Source organism: Papaver somniferum, chromosome 1 (assembly GCF_003573695.1).
Source record: "Papaver somniferum cultivar HN1 chromosome 1, ASM357369v1, whole genome shotgun sequence".
Taxonomy (NCBI): domain Eukaryota; kingdom Viridiplantae; phylum Streptophyta; class Magnoliopsida; order Ranunculales; family Papaveraceae; genus Papaver; species Papaver somniferum.
Window position 1 is genome coordinate 58649374 of NC_039358.1, and position 22384 is coordinate 58671757.

The window sequence follows — 22384 nt, forward strand, 5'->3', positions numbered from 1 at the left end:
AACAAATCTTGATAGATTTGTACTCCCGTATCCATTCATAATGGACTTGCAGTTGAAAAAGAGAGGGTACCAAGTACACCACCAACTATTTCGTTCGGCAACTTGTATGGACACAACCTCATACAATTGCAAGTAAACCGATTTAATGATCCTTGAAAATATGTATATAGAGTTCATATCTCCGTTTCTTCTCAATCAGAAAGTATATACTCAAGGGTCCATGAACATGATTATAAAGAATAGTACTTTAACGATCTCAAAAATCAATATCCAAGATCAATCTAGTCGTATCCAAATAATAAAATTGGAATTATTCCAAGTATTAAACTTGTTATCTATCTTTCAAGATACGAATTCTATAATAACGAGTATCGTAATTGATAACAATTAATATAGATTTATCTACTAGAATTGAATACATATTAATTGTGTTATTCCTATTATAAATATAAACTATATAATGCAGAAAAGGAATACACACAAGACACCATAATTTTTGTTATCGAGGAAACCGCAAATGATGAAAAACCTCGAGAACTCGTCCAAATTTGAACATCAAATTGTATTAAGAAGCTACAGATACTAGCCTACTATCAGACTTCGGATTGGAATGTAGTTAAGACCAAATTCACCATATAAGCAATTCAGCTTCTGTCGTGCTCCTGACGTCTCTCAAACCTCGCAACACTCAATGAAATTGATTCTCTTAGCTGACGTCCTATATATACAGACTAAGAGTTGCTTCAGCCTAAGTGAATAATTTTGATACAAATCCTCCTCTAGCATAAGCCTATTTCATTTCTCTTTGGATCGAATAGATCAAGGATTGAAAATCTATTTGCAATAGACAAAGTATTCAAACCTCACAAATCTGAAATACTTACACTCAGTTAATTGAGAAGCCTGGATTCTTAACCACCTCTCAAGAACAATCATGAATTAATTAATTAAGAATAAATTTCAGATATCTATCTTGACAAATCACAAAGTCTAAGAAGAAGAGAACTTTGCGATTTCTTTCTATCTCGTTCCTGAAATAGATTAAAGCCTAGTAGATAACATAAAGAACAAGATTATGATACACGAACTATCAAGGTAAAGATAGTCATACATGGATTTTGTATCCCTACATGATGTCTTTCAGTCATAGACCTAATTATGTTTCTCAGAGGAACCTAGGTCAATAAAGGACGACTGTAGCAATCAATTAAGACACAAAAATTTCAGGGATTGAATTTCCCAGTTGAATGAGTCTCTCTATTTATAGATTTTCCAAGACTAGGGTTGCTTAGAATTACAGCTAAGATAACTTGAGATTCAAGCAAGCACTTCCTCTGTTTAGATGAAACTCTTGTTAGGGGTCATGTAAGTATGTGAGAAACTTTTCTTGAAATCACATAAAAGAATATACACTATGGTCTAGGGTACTGGAACCGCGTATAATTATAGTTCTTGGCATATATGCCTTTTGAACTTGTGAGCAATATTGTGTTTATTTAAACACTTAAAACTTGAATCATGATGCACATACACAAGGTGATTTAGTGATCGTAGATGTCTTACAGGTGTTTATGATAGTCATAGAAATGCTAAACATTTCTATGAAAATGGCATTGAGCATCTACTAATACATAATGGCATTGTTTGTGAAACGGTTCGTGAACTGCATGTTAGCCAGTTCATGAATTTAGAGTGCTACAGTTCGTAAACTGTTCATCTATTCCCGAATTCAGATATTTATAGTTCGTGAACTGGATTCGTGAACCGTTGGCTAATTCACAAATTCAGATCACTACTGTACCACTCAAAACTCTATGGTTCGCGTATTGGGTTCGTGAACCTACTTAAATTCCGGAACTTCAGATTCTCATGGTTTGCGAGATGGTCCGCCAACCTAGCCCGAGTCCATATTTCAATAGTTCTGATACACTGTCTTTTGATGTCGAAACATTCCTAGTTTCCATAGATTTAAAATATCATTGCTTGACAATATTCAAATGATCCATATGATACAAAAATAGTTCTTGAACAATAAATTGTTCTGAACTAATATTGTTAAGGACCAATGAACATCCATTACTTAGATCATATTTCGATATGTTTAACAAGACAAGCTTTACTCGAAAAAAATTCTTTGCAACATTAAATCTACTAGAAGACCTACGACATAGTCTCATAAAAACATAATGGTAATGCATGTGAGTAAATCGAATGGTTCAATTTTCATATACCTCTTTGTTGATAAAGTTCTCCAAATATATTCGTCGATCTTCAGTCTTCGATTAACTGATGTCTGATACTCAACTACCAATCTATATACGTAGTATGAAACTTGACTTAAGTGGACTAAAAATCAAGATATAGTTTTGTTCATCTAATATTGACAATAAGATTGATATAGAAAAACTTCCGAGTTCGACCGAGCAGTGCTATAATAGCAATTCTTGTGATCCATCCAAGGCCAAAGAATTTAAAAGGAATATGACCACTTTTCCAGTTTGGAATGAAGTAGAGGAGAATTGGATTGTGATCAAAGCCATGTAACCAACATAGTTATGATAGTTGTATTCGAGAACATAATTAGCTAGAAGTCGAAGCAAGATATTTGTTAAGTCTATCAAGATAAAGCATTTTCACTGCTTCTATTTGACTAAATGAAGAATTCAATGTAAGGATATTTAAACATAAGTATTCTATAATTTTAACTGTCAAGCAAAGTATTCCGACTAATAAACAAGCGGTAAACATAGTTATCATGGAGCTTATTAGACTAATAAATTTCCAATAAGAATGTAAACCATGCATGAATTTTATAAAAAAATGGATAACAGTTACATCATTGTTTTTTGAAACCTTCTCCAAGATATTGTGAGAGTTGTAGATATGATCATCCTCTTCACCACCAACAGAAACAACATTTTTTTTACCATATTTGTGTGGACCATCTTTTTTGTTCTTATGGATTTCCAGTTCATTAGGATCGTGTTGCTTATATCTGGGGTCAAGATAACAAGATTGTCTATTTGGTTTAAAAGGTTCAGTTGGTGGAGAGTTAAGAGTATCAGAGTGTACATGAGAAATTATTGGGTCTTGGCTCCTCTAGCTTCAACTTTTGGATTAACACTTCTATGAAACTAAATCCTTGTGCATATTTTGGCGTGTCTTGTTTCTCAGTGGATAGATTTTCTAGAGCTAGTTTCATTCCATTCCGTATTGACTTCTCCATCTTAAAATTGAATTATATTTCCATCATTAGTTCATGGAGTTCTAAGTCTAATGGAAATGTTTTGTGTTATTTATATTTCCATAGAAACTTTCATCTCAGATGAAAATTCCATAAAAACATCTGTTTCAAAATAAGGTTTGTACATAAGATCTTTGTATTTAAAAATTTGGAGGTGGTTCTGGTGTAGTAGCAATAAAAGTTGATTAAAAGAGCTATAAGAAGAGGAAAAAAAGAGCCACGATGATTGTGGAGCCATTCTATATCTAACCTTTTTTTTATTAGACTACCTCATTCAAATTGAGGTTTGAAGAAATACAACTAGGAAGTGAGGAAACACTCTACCTCACCTGAATGTTATTATGTACATCATATTGACAAAGTGTTAGAGCATTGCTCGGTCGAACTCGCATGCATTGATATCTCAAGCATGTTTGTCAATGTTAGTGATAAAAACTATAAGTCTTGATTTCTAGTCTACTATAGCTAAGTCTTGGACTAGGATATATAGAAAGTGTAGTTGAGCTCAATAACTCCATGGCAATCATCATACAAGACGAAGGACTACTCAAGGAACTGGTGGATATTTATCGACTAAAAGGTATGTGGAGACTTGAACTTATCTATCACTCAAAAGTATATCTACTCTATCTCCTATCTTGAGACAAAAGTCGTTTTGCTATATAGACTTTGATTATACACATTTGCTATTTCGAGCCGAGTTTATCTCGCCTATCTATTTCTCAAAATATGTGTTGGTAAGCTTTTGCTTTGGCCAAGTTAATCTTTACTTTGACGAAATGTCCTCTAAGAATGTCTCAATGGTTAAAATGAGAGTTTAGATTAAATAACCAATGATGAATATAAGCATTGTGTGGCAACACATATATGTATAAGTCCTTTTTCCTTGAACCGATGTTTGCAAACTTTGTTGATCAAGAAAATCGGAACAAGAGCCGTGAACTCAGTCCGCGAACTGGCAGAAGTTATCGACCCGAGAAAATATGTTGGAGTTTGAGAACTCCTTCCGGGAACTTAAGTCCGCGAACTAAGTCTGCGAACTTAAGCTGGTTATATCTAAAGACGATTGTTTATGAACTTATTTATATTAACTAAGGAATGCTAAATGCACACCATGGCTATATAGTTCATGAACCGATTCGAGTGAATCAAATTGTTTTTGCTTCGATTATGTATTGTGTAGTACAAGATTTCCTTGCAATTGAACAACTCTCTAACTAGTTCATTTGAGTCATTTGAACTAGTTATGGTGAAGAAGAACATGGTTGATATGAAAGTCCTCATATGGCTAACCATTGGTTAACTATTTTTGAACCAACAAATGTTCATGTTTGGTTATGGTTACATAAACCCGAAATAGTACATTTCATTTGTGTATAACAAGTTAAGTTTTCGATCCAACGGTTGAAAGATATTAGCTTGAATCTAATCAGGTTTTCATCTAACGGTGAATATTGAATGCTTTGTTACCAAGCTAACATTGATTGCAAACCCTGATTCGAAAGACTATATAAGGGAGAACTCTAGCAACTGGGAAACCTAATCCCCACACCTCCTGTGTGATACTAGTTGTATTAGCTAGAGTCGATTCTCCTTTAACCTTAGGTTTCTTCTTGTAAACCAGGTTAACGACTTAAAGACTTCATTGGGATTGTGAAGCCATACCGATACTACTTTCTCGTAGTTGTGTGATCTGATCTTGCATCTTCTATCATTTTGAGTACAATCGTAACGAATGGCTTGAGATTTATATCTCTGATAGGCAAGATATAAAAGTAGTCACAAACATCTTCGTCTCATCGTTTGTAATTCCACAATATCTTCTTTCGCCGTGTCGATTAAGATTATTGTGAGGTGATTGATAATACTAGGTTGTTCTTCGGGAATATAAGTCCGGGTTATCAATTGGTTCCTGTTCACCTTGATTTATCAAAAGACGAAACAAAAATCGTATGTATTTCCGTGGGAGACAGATTTATCTATTATGTAGACTTTTCTGTGTGATACAAATTTGTTTATTAAAGTCTTCGACTTTGGGTCGTAGCAACTCTTAGTTGTGGGTGAGATCAGCTAAGGGAATCAAGTGCGTAGTATCCTGCTGGGATCAGAGATGTAAGGAGCGCAACTGTACCTTGAATCAGTGTGAGATTGATTGGGTTTTAACTACAGTCCAGGCCAAAGTTAGTTTGTAGTAGGCTAGTGTCTGTAGCGGCTTAATGCAGTGTGGTGTTCAATCTGGACTAGGTCCCGGGGGTATTCTGCATTTGCGGTTTCCTCATTAACAAAATTCTGGTGTCTGTGTTATTTCTTTTCCGCATTATATTGTTTATCTTTATAATTGAAATATCACAGGTTGTGCATTTGAATCAATCAATTGGGAAATCCAACCTTTGGTTGTTGATTGAAATTGATTGATACTTGAACATTGGTCTTTGGTACCGTTCAAGTGATTTCTCTTGTATTCAATTAGACTCGCAGATTTCTATTTGCTTGAGTAAATATTGAACCGAGAAAGAGAAATATAACTCTTTGATATATTTTATTAAGATTGAGTCTAGTTGATTCTCTTGAAAGTATATTGGAGTTAGTCCATACAGATTGCTAACCGAAATATTGGGTGTGGTTGTTTGACCCCCGCTTTTTCAATTGGTATCAGATCAGGAAAACACGTTTAAGACCTCATAAGTCTGTGTTTGTAGCGATCTGATTATGGACGAGTCTATATATAAAAACGTACCTGTTCATAAATTACCAGATGATTTTCAATGTTTGGATTCACCGGAGAGGACTGTCACATCTTGGTCAGTATCTAAACATTCTCTTAATGTAAAACCTGTTGAAGTCTGGGAAACACACCTAGAAGAACAGTTGGATGAACTTTCTGATGAAGGTGATTCAGATATTGATAGAGATGTTGATGAGGAAGTCTCTGAGTATGTGAAGTTTTTGAATTCGTTAGAAAAGAAGAAGATGACAACTTCTCATGTCACTCCTCTTCTGACTCCTCTTTGTAGAGAAAACAAAAAATTGAGAAGATGTTACGCAGGTGTTTATGTTTCGAATCGTTCTAGCAAATCGATCCTCAAGGATTCTGAGGAAAACCTACGTATGAAGTCACTTGAATGTGATAATCTCTCTCAAAAGTATTTTTTGTTGGAAGAGAAACTTGCAGAATCTGAAGCAAGGATTAACTCACAGCAAACAAGTTTTGATGACAGAGAAAACGCTTATCTCGCTCGAGAAAAATGCCTTGAGTCTAATTTAGCTGCTGCTCTTGATAAAATCAAGATGTTGGAAGATGACTTGAAAAAGTTCAATACTAGTTCAAGCAAATTAACCACAATGCTAGGAGCAAGTAAAAATCATCGTGATACACGAGGATTGGGCTATACGGGAATAGATGCTCCAAGTATTAGCAAAGAGGTAAAATTTGTCAAGGCTAGTGATTCTTCTCAACAAAAGGTTTCCACTGATGGCAAAAGTGAAATACCTTCACCGGCAGTTAAGGTTCGAAAGAGAAAAGAATATCAACCTCCAAAGTCAGCACACACAAATCGAAGCAAGAACATATTCCTTATGTTTGCCACTATTGCGGAAATAAAGGTCACCTGGAAAGGAGATGTCATTTCCGTATAAGGAATGATAAACTTAATGATGTTCTTGATTGGGCATCACAAGAATTTGTTAAACCAAGATCATATGTTAAGACTAATCCCCTTAACGTTACAGGTTGTAACTGTCCAACCTTTAGGCAAAGGAATCAGTGTTGTGTAGAGCTGTCAATTTCTAACCCGGCCCGCGGGTTGGACCTAGCTTGGCTTGTTTTAACCCGGCTCGGCTTGGCTTGTTGTCTAAACAAGCCGGGTTAGGGTTGTCATATCTAGCCCTAGTAAAAACAAGCCGGTCTAGGGGTTAACCCGCGGGTTACCCGCCAACCCGTCAATTTCATGTGAGTTACTAATTTAGGAATTTTAAGTTACTAATTTAAGAATTTTAGGGTTTTGTGCTAGAAATCAAAGTTCATATTTCCTTAAATGATTTAATACAATCCAAATTTCATTTGATTTAGGGTTACGGAGTAGTGATTCCTCTGCCCACTAAAGTTTTTATACATTTAAGTGATTTTACGTTTCAACCACCCCATTTAACAAGCCAACCCGCAACCCTTTAGAGCCAACCCGTCTAGGGATAGGGTTGGGGTTTTTGGCTTTTACATGAATAGTACTAGGTCTAGGGATGACCCTAACCCGTCCATGGCTTGTCAAGCTAGGGTCGGGTTGACCCTAGCTTGCCCCGTTGACAGCTTTAGTGTTGTGATAAACCAAGATTCGCCTATAAACGTTATAAGAAGCCTTTTCAAAATCGTAAAGATTATCAAAAAGATAACTTTGTAATGAAAAAGACAAGATCCGATGCTCCCAATTGGAGAAAGACTAACTTGCAAAATAATATAAATCCAATTCTCTTCCGGGAATTCTAGAAGAGAGTAATGGGAAGAAGGATCAGGTTGTTCCTAAACACACTTAGAAGTGGATACCAAAGAAAGGTAATAATGCTTTGAGTATGAAAATGAATGATCTCCCAGAGAATTCCATGACTATTGAGAAGGCAGTATCCATGATGTTGAAACTTAAAGAGTTCTTTGGAAAGATGGATTTGGATGTGAAAGGTTCTAAAAGCGATCTCTTTCATGATAATCCAAAAGTTACTTGTGGTGAGCAATACATTGTTCACCTCAACACAACTTGAGTGTGTTGTAAGTGCATCCTCACCAAGGAATGCCCTGTTATGTATACGGTGAGGGAAGCACGAAAATTGGGGCACACAGATTATGTTCGGTAAGGCTGTAGAATTCGATAGGATTCTTCTAAAAAGGTATGTCTATAAACTTGACCAATATTTGTGTTTTTATTTGCTTAGAGTACTTATAATGATCCATGTACCTTTCTTATCGTTCATTTCTACCTAACTTGATCCGTTTTCAAGGTTCTTAAATGTTTAGGTTTGAAAATAGTAGTCCAAGATGTTTGGACTTCATGGTACACATACCAGGTATGCTTACCATCATTTAAAATCAAAATCCAGGCATATAAGTACGCATACCCATTTGCATACTGCCCCAGGTCATGAAAATTCGTTTGCAAACCCGTATGCATACTTGCCTGTAGACGTCGATATTCGGTTAACATGTTTTGGCCGTAACTTCTTCGTCTGAACTCGGATGACCTCATTCTTTTTGCATTCTCTTCCTCTTTGAATTCTCTTCAAAATGGAGATGATAATCCTTGAATTTGGATGAGTTAAGATTGGTCCTTGTCATGTCTCTTGTTTTTGAGTGTTTTGCTCCGTCTCGTTGCACTTGTTTCACTTCTCTTGGAATTGGGCACTTGGATTCTTGGAGTACTACTCTTTTAAGCTCATTTGAAGCTTTTACAAGAATGTTGTTGGTGAATCACAAAGAAGGAAGTTCAAGAATGAGAAGTAACACGCATTACTATGGGATTCTTGAATGTTCACAATCATTTTATGTGAACTATGGTGCATGGTCGTTAATGACTTTGTATGTTCTTCTTTGTTAAGAAAATCTTTTTATACGCCTTTGGAAGCTATTCTTGGTGTAAATCCGGGCGGAAAAGATTGATTCTACCCTCTAAGGACAAATCATCTTATATGTGCATTACGAGTTTGTCTTGATGCCTAAGAAACTTCTTATGAGAATTTATTCTTGTTTTTGAGAAGGATTACTAGAGTTTGGAATATAAATTATTGTGTTTACACATAGCTATTGCCAACGTCTTCATCTTCATGTTTTTTTTGTTTGGAAGATGATTCTTGCAGTATTAATCTTTATGGTTTTATATATTGCAATTTGTTATGGGATAAGTGTGTTTGCGTCCGTGAACTATGATTGTCTTATACCTTGTCAAAAGTTAAGTCTTTCATATGTCGATATGCATGTATTGATAAAAGAGTGAATGAACTTTTGACAATACCAAAGTTAAGCCTATTATGTCAATTATTGATGGAAGATAGGTTAAAATCTTTTGTTTACAAGGATTATGTCTATTGTATGTCATTGTGCAAATGGTGATGGAAAATAGAATGAATCCTTGCTTATTCCACGTATAAGGTCGACCTCGGATCCACAATTTTTGTGTACATACTGTGTTGTTCCATAAGGTGTCTTATGTTGAGCACAATCGACTGAGTTATTCTTAGCTTAGTTATTGCTCCGTGAGGTACTTTATGTCGAGCATGTTCAACTAAATTAATCATCCTCGTTTGGTTATTTAGTTATTGCTCCATAAGTTCTCTTATGTCGAGCATGACCAATTAAATTGATTACTTTTTGTGGTTAATTTGATTGTGTATTTTAATTGGAGTAATTATGGGTTCTCTTGTGATTAATCTAATTGAGTATTTTTGAGTCTCCATAAGTTCACTTATGTTGAGCATTTCCGATTAAATTAATCATGGGTTCTCTTGTGGTTAATTTTATTGAGTATTTTGGATTTAAATTCATACTTGTATGTGATTTGTTATGTCCAAAGAAATCCTTCTTTTCTTTTGAAATTAAGGTCGCTCTTGTTGTTCCTTCGGGAATGACATATTATGGGGGAGAGTTCTTAATTGAATTTGTGCTTAATTGCCAAATCTTTGTGGGGAGTGCAGCTGTGGAATATTATAGGGGTTATCTTGTATCTTTATAAACTCCTTGATGAATGCATTTAGCTTCGGCTTTATGATTGCATCTAAACAAGTTGATATATGCTTTCTTTTGGTCATGAAATGTCTCTTTTGGAAATTTCATTAGGATCCCATCTTCGTACCTTTGCCAATTTTATTGACAAAAAGGGGGAGAATTAATATGTAGTTCACACTACAAATACATATGGTTTTCAGATCATTATGTAAGGGGGAGTGGTTTCCATGTGAGATGGAGTATTGACTAGGGGGAGTGATACATATCACCATAGTATTGTTGTCGAAGTTGTGATACAATTGAACTTTGATGTTATATAATGATACTATGACATTGTATAACAATGATTGAGAACTCTTGTTTTCTTGTTGTTATAGCTACGGATTTTCAACAACGATGATGTTGAACTTACAACCTTTGGGATCATTGGAGTACTTGGAAGTGACGAATATTTCGAGTAATGTTGAAGGTTAGGCATGTGGAATAGGATCTACACAAGTTAATTCATTTATTTTTGTATTCCATATGTAATGATAGTTTTGTCACTAAAATTGACAAAGGGGGAGATTGTTAGAGCATTGCTCGGTCGAACTCGCATGCGTTGCTATCTCAAGCATGTTTGTCAATGTTAGTGATCAAAACTATAAGTCTTTATTTCTAGTCTACAATAGCTAAGTCTTGGACTAGGATCGAAAGTGTAGTTGAGCTCAAGAACTCGATGGCAATCATCATACAAGACGAAGGACTACTCAAGGAACTGGTGGATATTTATCGACTAAAATGTATGTGGAGACTTGAACTTATCTATCACTCAAAAGTATATCTACTCTATCTCCTATCTTGAGACAAAAGTCGTTTTGCTATATAGACTTTGATTATACACATTTGCTATTTCGAGCCAAGTTTATCTCGCCTATCTATTTATCAAAATATGTGTTGGTAAGCTTTTGCTTTAGCCAAGTTCATCTTTACCTAATGACGAAAGTCATGACACGTTTCAATCACCTTGAAAATTGCTTACTTTGACGAAATGTCCTCTAAGAATGTTTCAATGGTTGAAATGAGAGTTTAGATTAAATAACCAATGATGGATATAAGCATTGTGTGGAAACACATATATGTATAAGTCCTTTTTCCTTGAACCGAATTTTGCGAACTTTGTTGATCAAGAGAACCGGAACAAGAGCCGCGAACCCAGTCCGCGAACTGGCGGAAGTTCTCGACCCGAGAAAATATGTTGGAGTTTGAGAACTCCTTCCGGGAACTTAAGTCCGTGAACTAAGTCTGCGAACTTAAGATGGTTATATCTAAAGACAATTGTTTGTGAACTTATTTATATTAACTAAGGAATGCTAAATGCAAACTGCGGTTATATAGTTCATGAACCGATTCGAGTTAATCAAATCGTTTTTTGCTTCGATTGTGTCTTGTGTAGTTACATAAGATTTCCTTGCAATTGAACAACTCTCTAACTAGTTCATTTGAGTCATTTGAACTAGTTATGGTGAAGAAGAACATGGTTGATATGAAAGTGCTCATATGGCTAACCATAATGTTCATGTTTGGGTACGGTACATAAACCCAAAATAGTACATTTTATTTGTGTATAACAAGCTAAGTTTTCGATCCAACGGTTGAAAGATATTAGCTTGAATATAATCAGGTTTTCATCTAATGGTGAATATTGAATGCTTTGTTACCAAGCTAACATTGATTGCAAACCCTGATTTGAAAGACCATATAAGGGAGAACTCTAGCAACTGGGAAACCAAATCCCACACCTCCTGTGATACTAGTTGTATTAGCTAGATTCGATTCTCCTTTAGCCTTAGGTTTCTTCTTGTAAACCAGGTTAACGACTTAAAGACTTCATTGGGATTGTGAAGCCAGACCGATACTACTTTCTCTTAGTTGTGTGATCTGATCTTGCATCTTCTATCGTTTTGAGTACAATCGTAACGATTAGCTTGAGATTTATATCTCCGATAGGCAAGATATAAAAGTAGTCACAAACATCTTCGTCTCATCGTTTGTAATTCCACAATATCTTCTTTCGCCGCGTCGATTAAGATTATTATGAGGTGATTGATAATACTAGGTTTCTCTTCGGGAATATAAGTCTGGGTTATCAATTGGTTCCTGTCCACCTTGATTTTTCAAAAGAAGGAACAAAACTCGTAGGTATTTCTGTGGGAGACAGATTTATCTATTTTGTAGACTTTTCTGTGTGATACAGATTTGTTTATTAAAGTCTTCGACTTGGGGTCGTAGCAACTCTTAGTTGTGGGTGATATCAGCTAAGGAAATCAAGTGCGTAGTATCCTGCTGGGATCAGAGATGTAAGAAGCGCAACTGTACCTTGAATCAGTGTGAGATTAATTGGGGTTTAACTACAGTTCAGGCCGAAGTTAGTTTGTAGTAGGCTAGTGTCTGTAACGGCTTAATGCAGTTTGGTGTTCAATCTGGACTAGGTCCCGGGGTTTTTCTGCATTTGCGGTTTCCTCGTTAACAAAATTCTGGTGTCTGTGTTATTTCTTTTCCGCATTATATTGTTTATCTTTATAATTGAAATATCACAGGTTGTACATTTTAATCAATCAATTGGGAAATCCAACCTTTGGTTGTTGATTGAAATTGATGGATACTTGAACATTGGTCTTTGGTACCGTTCAAGTGATTTCTCTTGTATTCAATTAGACTCGCAGATTTCTATTTGCTTGAGTAAATATTGAATCGAGAAAGAGAGATATAACTCTTTGATATAATTTATTAAGATTGAGCCTAGTTGATTCTCTTGAAAGTATATTGGAGTTAGTCCATACATATTGCTAATCGAAATATTGGGTGTGGTTGTTTGACCCCCGCTTTTTCACAAAGGGAATGCGATAAAGCATTTACAGTTTTCATAACAAAAAATTTTTAACATCTTCAAAGTAAATGAAGATTTATTTTATTTTGAAAACCAAAGACCTTATACTCCATAGAATGTCTCTGCTATCTGCTATCACTTATTATTGCTTTTGTCAACTAGAAACATCACCTTCAATTATAACTTTCAAAAAACTACGTATTCAACTAAATCATTACCTAATTAAGTAATTTTAATTTGTCTCTGCAATTAATGGAGAAATAGCATCAAAATTCATTGTTCCACAACACAAAATAGTTACAAAAATGACCTTGAGCAACAACCTAGCAATATCTTATTTGAGACAAATCCAACACCTACATTGATTTTGATAAAGTCAAGATCAGGGGGAATCCCATTGTTGAATCTTGGTACTTATAGTATCATACTAACAAAAATACAATGACTATATTTTATATTATATTTTTTTTCCGATGCATTAGAAAAACTATGTCATTTCTCATCTAAAAGGCTAAATAAACATGATTTATAAAGGGGATACTAGTACTATTGGGGCTGATACCATTTCATATAGGATAAAAAATATTAAGCGATCTTGATTGTTGGATCGATTAAATGGTATCCCCTGCTGGTATTATAAAGTGGAAACTACTACCACACCCATTTTTAAGATTTTCTTCACTGTAAAACCCACGGGCGGAAATCTGCACACGCACACCCATTTCTTCGGTCAATTTTTTCCCAAACCCAGAATTTTTAGAATTTTGTTTACGTTTTTTAACAGTCCAATCTCCTCTTATCTGTATCTCTCTTTGTGTCTCTCGAGATCCAGAGCAAGGAAGGAGTAAGAAACTAATCAGAAGAAGGAATCAAGAAGAATAAAATCTTAGTAATTTCTAGGGTTTAACTAATCTTTTTTAGGGTTTTTTCAAAATACACAGGATTGCAGCTTCACTCTTAACCCAATCAAGGTTAGTGTCAAAAATAACTTATTAATTTCTTTATAGATCGTTATCATATGGTTTCAAAATACACAGGATTGTAAACGATATTTCAATTTCAATTTTAGGATAAGAATCACAAGATCGACGAGAGGGGACCAAAATTTGATGCAAATAAATGAGGAATTGACACAAGGATTTATGGGATCAAGGTAGATGGATGATCGGGCCTTTGTGGGAAGTTAACCATTAGATCTTACCAAGCATCATTTTGGAATCCTACCTATGCTACAGTAAGCTAACCAAATTCTACAGTAAGTTTAGTTCTGTTGCAATTACCAGTTGTTGAGCAATTGAGAAGAAATAAAGCTTGGGTACGATTCCATTCATGGGATTTAGAACTGATATTTGTTGTTGTTGGGTCAGTTAGCTGATACTAGAGAAGGTGATTATGGAACTGACAATATTGAAGTTAAGATGGAATTGCAAGTCAGGATTGAAGGGAGTAGATGAGGCTGTTGAACCTGACTTGTAGGTGTTTGTTCTGCGAAATGATACAGTGACTTGAGAAAGTGAAGGACTGAGATTGTAATGGTGTTGGTGTTGCAGTGTCTAGGTCAAGAAGATGGAAGTGAAGAATTGAGCTGAGAAAGAGTTAGTGTTGCAAGACATAACATGTGTAGGGTTTGGTTGCTGCAATCAAGTGGTGGTTTATGGCTCAGATTGCGGTGATGTGTTTGTGACAGGAAAGTTAAGGTAATATTTGTGGTTGCAGGTAAATAGAAGCCAGAGGAAGTTATGTTGTAGTTGTAGAGAATGGGTGTGTGGTGTTGCTGAGTTGCTGTGTGGCGCAGTATTGGATTTGGTGGTTTGCAATGAAATTGGTTGTAATGATACAGGTGCATGAAATGAGATTGAATGATAGATGTATGATTAGGTTGTTACAGGAAAAATCGGCCTGGATTTGTCGGAGAAACAGAGGAGACTCTGTCAGATTTTTTTAGAGGGGGAGAATGAGTTTGAATGCTAGATGCATTTGGTCATATTGGTGTTGGTGTTTGGTCATAATGATTAAATAATCTTTGATGTAGCTATGAAAATGGTTGCGCAATTTTTGTTACATAACTTGTTATGCAATCCCGAATATAGGATCAGAATCTCGCAACAATTATGTCTCAGCGAAATTATCAATGGTACAACACAATAGCGTCGCAGAACAATTTCAGAAACGACGTCAGCAAAGATCATGAGAAAGATGTGATAGTCCTGCGAAAATATGAGAGCTTGCGAAATTAACATTTTTAAGGTTGCGAGAATGTCGCAAACCATATCCGAAAATAAAGGATAGATTAGTTGTCATCCACTATGTATTTCCTTATAAATAGTCATTCGAGTTGTAAAGGGGGGAGATCTTTTTGAGTAAGAAACAAGTAAATAGGAGAGAGAAAGTTCAGAGCAGAGATCATTCTTGACTTCTTTATCTTTCTTGTAAGAACATTCAAAAATTAATCAATAAAATTAAGAGTGTAAACCTAAAAATGAGTTGATCAACAATGAAATCATATGAGGGGTGTAGTGTAGGATTTCCTGCAACTACATAATTGCGCTAGAACGGAACCACCCCCAAACCACAGAAGTCATGAATTTTGTTCTAATCATCATTTTCATGGACATACCACAAATGATTTTAGAAATGTAAAGAGAATTATTTTGAGAATGATAGATCAAGGAAAACTAAACGAATTTCTGGTAGGGCATCCGAAATCTCAACCATTACCACCACCGCCAGAACATCACAAAGTGAATACGATGAAAAAGAAAGAAACATTCTTCATAGAAGTTGGTGCAAAAGCAAAAAAATTATTCTGTCACTCTATCGTACATTCATATAAGACAATTGAAGATTTTCATGATAATGTTTTGAGTAGAGTGTTCGCAAGAGATAATAATGGAAGAGAAATTATGAATATTGCGAAAATCTCGCAACTAGAGGAATGGCAAAAACAGATCATTTCTTTTACCGCGGAAGAAATTCCTGAAGGATAAGAGGTGCATGACAATCCATTGGTAATAAAATTAGAAATTAATCCAAAATCGAAAGAAGATGAGGATGAGGATGATGAAGCTGAAGATTCATGGGCAATCAATAAAATTCTAGTCGATACTGGAAGCTCTGTGAACATCTTATTTTATCATACTTATAAAACCATGGGTGGGAGAGATGATGATCTTATACCATCAACATATAAGATATATGGTTTTAATGGTACTGCTAACAAGCCTAAAGGAGAGGTTACTATGCAAACTCCATTGAAGAGAATATCGTCTGAAATCTCATTATGTGTCGTTGATGTAGAATCACCCTACAATGCATTAATCGGTCGACCTTGGTTACATGGGATTCTAGGTGTAGCTTCAACTTTCCACCAATGTATCAAATTCCCTCACCCCAATTGTGTAGGAATCATAAATTGGTTTGAAGGAAAGAGATGTTATGAAACTGAGATAGAATCTTGCGAAGGAAGAGCAAACAAGAAGGAAAACTGGCGACACAAAATCAAAGATGTACAAAGAAGTGAAAGGTTGATGGTGGATACAATCGAAAAGCAAAGAGAAGAGATGTTGCGAATTAATGCTAGCTCAGAATAAAAAGGATGAACATACCACTACCAAGGAAGCAGTAGCAGAAAATAATAAAGAAGCAGAGGATGGCAAAGGTAATAAAAACAAGAAATGTATGAATGATTAAGTTGTTGCGATAATCTCGCAATAAGTAAAATTCTCAAAAATACATTTGATTGAACAACAAAATTGAGATTGCGAAATTCAGATACAATATAATGATTCGCGAGACTCTCGTAGAGACAATGAATTTTACAGAAAATAATCAGAGAAGAATGACAAAAGAGAAAGAGGCGAACCTTTATGGCGTACACCCTAGTTCGTGAATACAATTTCGCAAGAGGCAAATGTAAGACCTAAAGTATGTCATATAAGGGGGTACCTATTGCATGACTCAGGGAAAGGCTACACCGCCACCGGAACCTGAATCATGGAGATTTGGGGTCAATGAAGCCCATCCGGGAGAGGCACCTTGGATTCTCAACTTAAGCATATGACTTAGGTTGGGCGACTAAGGTAATAAGGACTCTCCCAAAGAATGCAGATCTGATCAAGGCGTCGAGGTACACGGTTGAGTCAAGAGTGTCGGGGGCGTTTGAAGCGTCCTTGCCATTCTTGACAAGTCTTGGCTCATACTGCACTCGGCCTGAAGAAAACCCCATTTAGGGTGCAGTCTCGTAACCATAAACCCTATAGGTAAAAGGGATAAGAGGCTGCGAAAACAACTGGTTGTTGTTAAGACTGGATGGGAGGAGCTAACCTTGTACGGTAGAAGTACGCCTCCTTGAAGGGGCAACCAGGGGGGAGATAAGGGCGGCACCCTCCATTAGGGAGCTGATAAGTGTCTTAAGATGTAAATGTCATAAGGATTTTTATTCGCAAGGATATTAAGGCTTGTCATATTTGTGCAACAATCCTGAAGAGGCAATAATACAAAAGAAAAAGATAAGACGAGATCAATGGGTTTTCGCATGAAAGTGCGAAGACGTCCTGCGATTTCGTCGCAAGACGGCAATGTCATGGGGCTTTATTTTCGCAAGAATATTTAGGTATGTCATATTGTCGCAACATTCCTGAAGAGGCCACAATACAAAAGAAAAAGTTAAGGCAAGATCAATGAGTTTTTGCATGAAAATGCAAGGACGTCCTGCGATTTTGTCGCAATGACAAGAGGTGGCATAATAAGACCTTTAATTAGGAAGGAAAAATAAGACCACACAGGAATGAGATTTTGAAAAGAAATAAAATTCACTTTGCAAAAGGTTGCGAAATTATACAATAAGAAATTTTTTATGAAATCTTTCATTCTGATTCAAATAACATAGGCAAGTATGGGAATGTATGAAATTAGAAAATGTTATTTATCTCCATATGAGAGATTTACTCAAAAATTCAATAATTAATGATTATATTGATTAACTGTATTGCAAAGAAGAATTGTTTTCATTTACGCAGGTCAAAATGAAAGAAACACAAATATACAGAAAGAAGAAATAAATGTACAAGTATTACAAAGAATCAAAGAAAGAAGTAAAGACTATTTCTTGGTTAATTCTTCATTATCTTCATCATACTTGTTTCCTTCTTCATCACCATCAGAACTTCCATCACTATCAGATTCTTCATCGTCAGCTTCGCTATCAGAGATAATCAAACTGGGAGTATTCTGTGGGATTTCTTCTAAAAGACAAGGATAATCATAATGTGGGATATTATGATCATCACAAACCATTTGGATGGTTTGGTTGCGAAAATGCATAGCGTCATTCTTAAAATCCGCAACGGTGATCTTGATTTGATTCTTCAATCTAGAATACTGGTCGTTGCGAGAAGAAAGATTCTTTGCGAGTTCCTCCTTTTCATCTTCAAGTTATTCAGTCTTTTCACGATATTTATTTTCAGAATCTGCGAACAAAAGACAACCAATTATTAACTTGATGAAAATTCATAAGAAGCAAAAGATTAGTAAAGAAGAGCAATTAGCAACCTTCTCTGTCAGAAATCATGTCTCTAATCAAGGCTGTATGTTCAACTTGGAGACTAACATTTACGCCTAAATCTTTTCTAGCATCATCTAAAATTTTCGCAGCCCAGACAAATTCATCCTCACTACTTATGAGAAGACGAGAACGAATTTGATTTTCCCTTTCGCGGAGTTCAATATTTTTGCGGTTAGCTTCATCTCGCTCAAGCTGAACTTCAAGGAGAGCCTCTTGGAATTTCACCAAAGCCTTGGCACCTTGATCAGAGATACGATCCTTATCATCTATGAGACCGCTAATTTTGGTTCTTAACTCATTGGTTTTCTCTTTGGAATCAATAAGGAGACGCTTAAATCTGTTGGCTAAGCCTAAACTGGATCTATGATCAATTTCTAATAGGCGAAATTTCGATCTAAGTTCATTTAGAGAAAGAGATGAAATTCTATCGTTTGAGAAGCTATTTGAGGAATTGTTAAGACGTTCAAGAAGGGTATCATTATCCAAGGCATTAGGAAATGAGCGAAGAAGGGTAGCTTCATCAGAAAGACCATAAATGTCTGCAAAAAGGATCATTTAAATAAGATAAAACAACATGATGAATGAATAAAGAGAAAATAGAAAAAGTAACATATCGTAAAGCTGATTATTAGCTTGTTGAAGACTAGAAATTTTGTTCTTATGCGAGGAAGAATCAATTTCTAATTGTCTATTTTTCTCGCGAAGACCTTTAACTTCAGCTTCCAATTCTTCATTCTTTTTGCAAAATTGAAGATTCTTCTTTTCAAGATTTTCGCGTCTTCTCTCTAGATCTGAGGCAACAGCAAAAGAAGATTTTCCATCCTGCGAAAAGAAATAAAAAATATTAATATAGAAAGAGATTTTGAGTTATAACAATGAAGAAGTAAAAAGATAAAAGTATACCAGACTATTGAGAGAATGCAAGAAGTCGGGAGTCACTGATCTAGAAACTCCACGAAGAGAGCTATCACCATCTAGTAAAGGGACATTACAAAGGGTGGCGAGAGATTTACAGGTATTTGCGAATTGGCTATCTCTCGTTCCTTGTAGAGAATCATAAAAGAGGCCAGAAAGCTTAGCCATAGAAGATTCAGGTGGAGAATCTTCAGTTGCAGCAAGATCATCATTATCCTCATCACCCTTGTCACTTTCGCAATTTTTGTTAGGAAGAACATTTGAAGGAGAAGAAGAACGAACTTTTCTTTTCTTTGGAGGAGGACCAATTGATTTTTCCCTGCGAAGAGCACTTTTACCTTTATCACCAATCTTCGCAGCATCAACAGATTCTTCTACTTCAGTAATAATATTCAAACACATATAGAAATAAGAAATGGAAGCATGGAAGTAACAATACTATTTAAAGTCATAAGAGAAAATTTCTTACCTCATCTGTGTATGGGCGAAGAGCTAACAGAGTACTAGATTTCCCAGTCCTGTTATAACTATCCTTTAGTTTTTGGATCTGCAGAATGTCGCAAGAGTTAGCGAACAGAATAGCAAAAATCAATAAAGAAATATAAAATGAGTTAAAGGGGAGAAACATACCTCTTTCTCCTTCTCGGGCCAAGAGAAAACCCAAGGTTGATATGCAGCGAGATTCGCAGGAAGAACGTTTGATCTAGCAATGCAGGGTCCCTTTAGCATTAAAGGAAAAACACACCATTTATCATCTTTGGATTGGCGAGGAGTTGTGTTTTTACCAGAAATGCCATTCAATATCTTTCATAAGAATTTTGGCTTCATCAATGTTATCTTTCCTTCTTAATCGAATACCCCAGCGAGTATTCTCTTTCTTCATGGAGATAAGTTCGTAGTTTCCGAAGAAATTCGCCACTGTATACTTCTCAGCAACTATCTCTAGGTTTGCAAATTTTGGATCCCTAAATTCTTTGGAGTAAAGAGATCCTCTACCAGCACCACGATTAGCGAACTCTAACATCACACGGATGCAGTCCCCACTTAGTTGGAAGATGGCTTGCGAAAATCCCGAATGAGCGAGAATTTCATAAAATAAAGGAAGATCTGGGTTATAAAGAGGAATAGGGAGACCTGTGAGAATCTGACCTAGCGAAATTATGATTGATTGATCATCACAATTTTGATTAGAGAAAAGCTTGACATAAAGAATTGGTTTGGCATTCTCACCAGGAATGGTGGAGAGTGTAAAACCTTTATCAGCAAGATCTTTTTGGACATCTTTTAAACTCTTCTCATGTCTATGACTACTTGGAGCCATATTTGAATATAGAGTATGGGAATGAATAAAAAGTAAGAGGATTGAAGGGGGGAAAATTACAGCAGCAGAACTTGCAGAAGAATAACAAAGTTGCAGAGATGAGAAAATAAAAATAGAAGAGAAAGTAAAAAAGAAAAGTGGAAAGAAGAGTAAGAAGAGTATATAAAGAAAAAAATTTACTCGAAGAAATAAACACCATTAAGACGAAGAGACGTGAGCGGTTCAAAAGTAGCGGTTACAGAAGACGTGTCAAGAAATAAATGGAAAAGAGAGTACGTGTGATAAATGTGGAATATGAAAAGATAAGCAGCTGCGGCATTTCTCACATCATTCTCTACTTTGTAGAGAAAATATGAGAAGAGGCAAGATGTAGGATCAGAATCTCGCAACAATTATGTCTCAGCGAAATTATCAATGGTACAGCACAATAGCGTCGCTGAACAATTTCTGAAACGACGTCAGCAAGGATCATGAGAAAGATGTGATAGTCCTGCGAAAATATGAGAGCTTGCGAAATTAACATTTGTAAGGTTGCGAGAATGTCGCAAACCATATCCGAAAATAAAAGATAGATTAGCTGTCATCCACTATGTATTTCCTTATAAATAGTCATTCGAGTTGTAAAGGGGGAGATCTTTTTGAGTAAGAAACAAGTAAATAGGAGAGAGAAAGTTCAGAGCAGAGATCATTCTTGACTTCTTTATCTTTCTTGTAAGAACATTCAAAAATTAATCAATAAAATTAAGAGTATAAACCTAAAAATGAGTTGATCAACAATGAAATCATATGAGGGGTGTAGTGTAGGATTTCCTGCAACTACACCGAAAATGGTTGCATAACACGTTACGCAGCAACATTTTTGTTAGTATTGAAACCAACAAAAAAAGGGTTGTATAACATGTTATGCACCTACAATAATAACTGCATAATTGTTGCATGTTGTTATGCAGTCCAGAGAATGGTTGCATAACACGTTATGCAGCTAGTTTTCTGTTAGTATTGATACTAATAAAAAAAAAGGTAAGGCTACATAAGTTGTCATGCACCTACAATAATATCTTCGAAACATGTTATGCAGTCGAGAAAATGGATGCATAAAGCATTATGCAACCATATTTTTGTAAGCACTGAATTAAAAAATGGATGCATAACATGTTATGCATAAATTAATAGATGCATGAACCAAAATATGGTTGCACAACGTTTTATGCATCTTTTATTGTGTCAAAATAATGTGTTATGCATCATTTTTGGTGGTTGCATAATGGTTATGTACCAGTTTTCGAAAATTTACTTAAAAGAACAATCTCCTCAGATCTTTTTCGCAAAAAACTTAAATTTGGTATTGTTGTTTGTGCTCGCTTTGTAGCTCTCTTAAAAAGCTTTCCAACGATATAAAATTTGTAAAATTCAAAGGCACAGTTTTTTAGATATGTTATGTCCAAGTTGCGTTGCCAATTATACCCCTGAAAAATGTTCAAAATTTCATATAATTATGGGTGTCACGGAAACTAAAAATAATCTTGCGCCTGACAATAAGAATATTACTCCCTCTGCCCCACTATTAAGTGACCTAGTTCAAGTTTGCACAATTATTAAGACAAGTAAGAGAAAAGAGTATATTTAAGCATTTTTTACAATTATACCTTTATGGATAAAAACTAGTGAAATTTTGAAATGATTTATCTCTCAAACTACACCATGGATGTTCGCAAACTTCATACCATTGAAAAGCATTTTAAAACACCTACGTAACGAATATAAACATG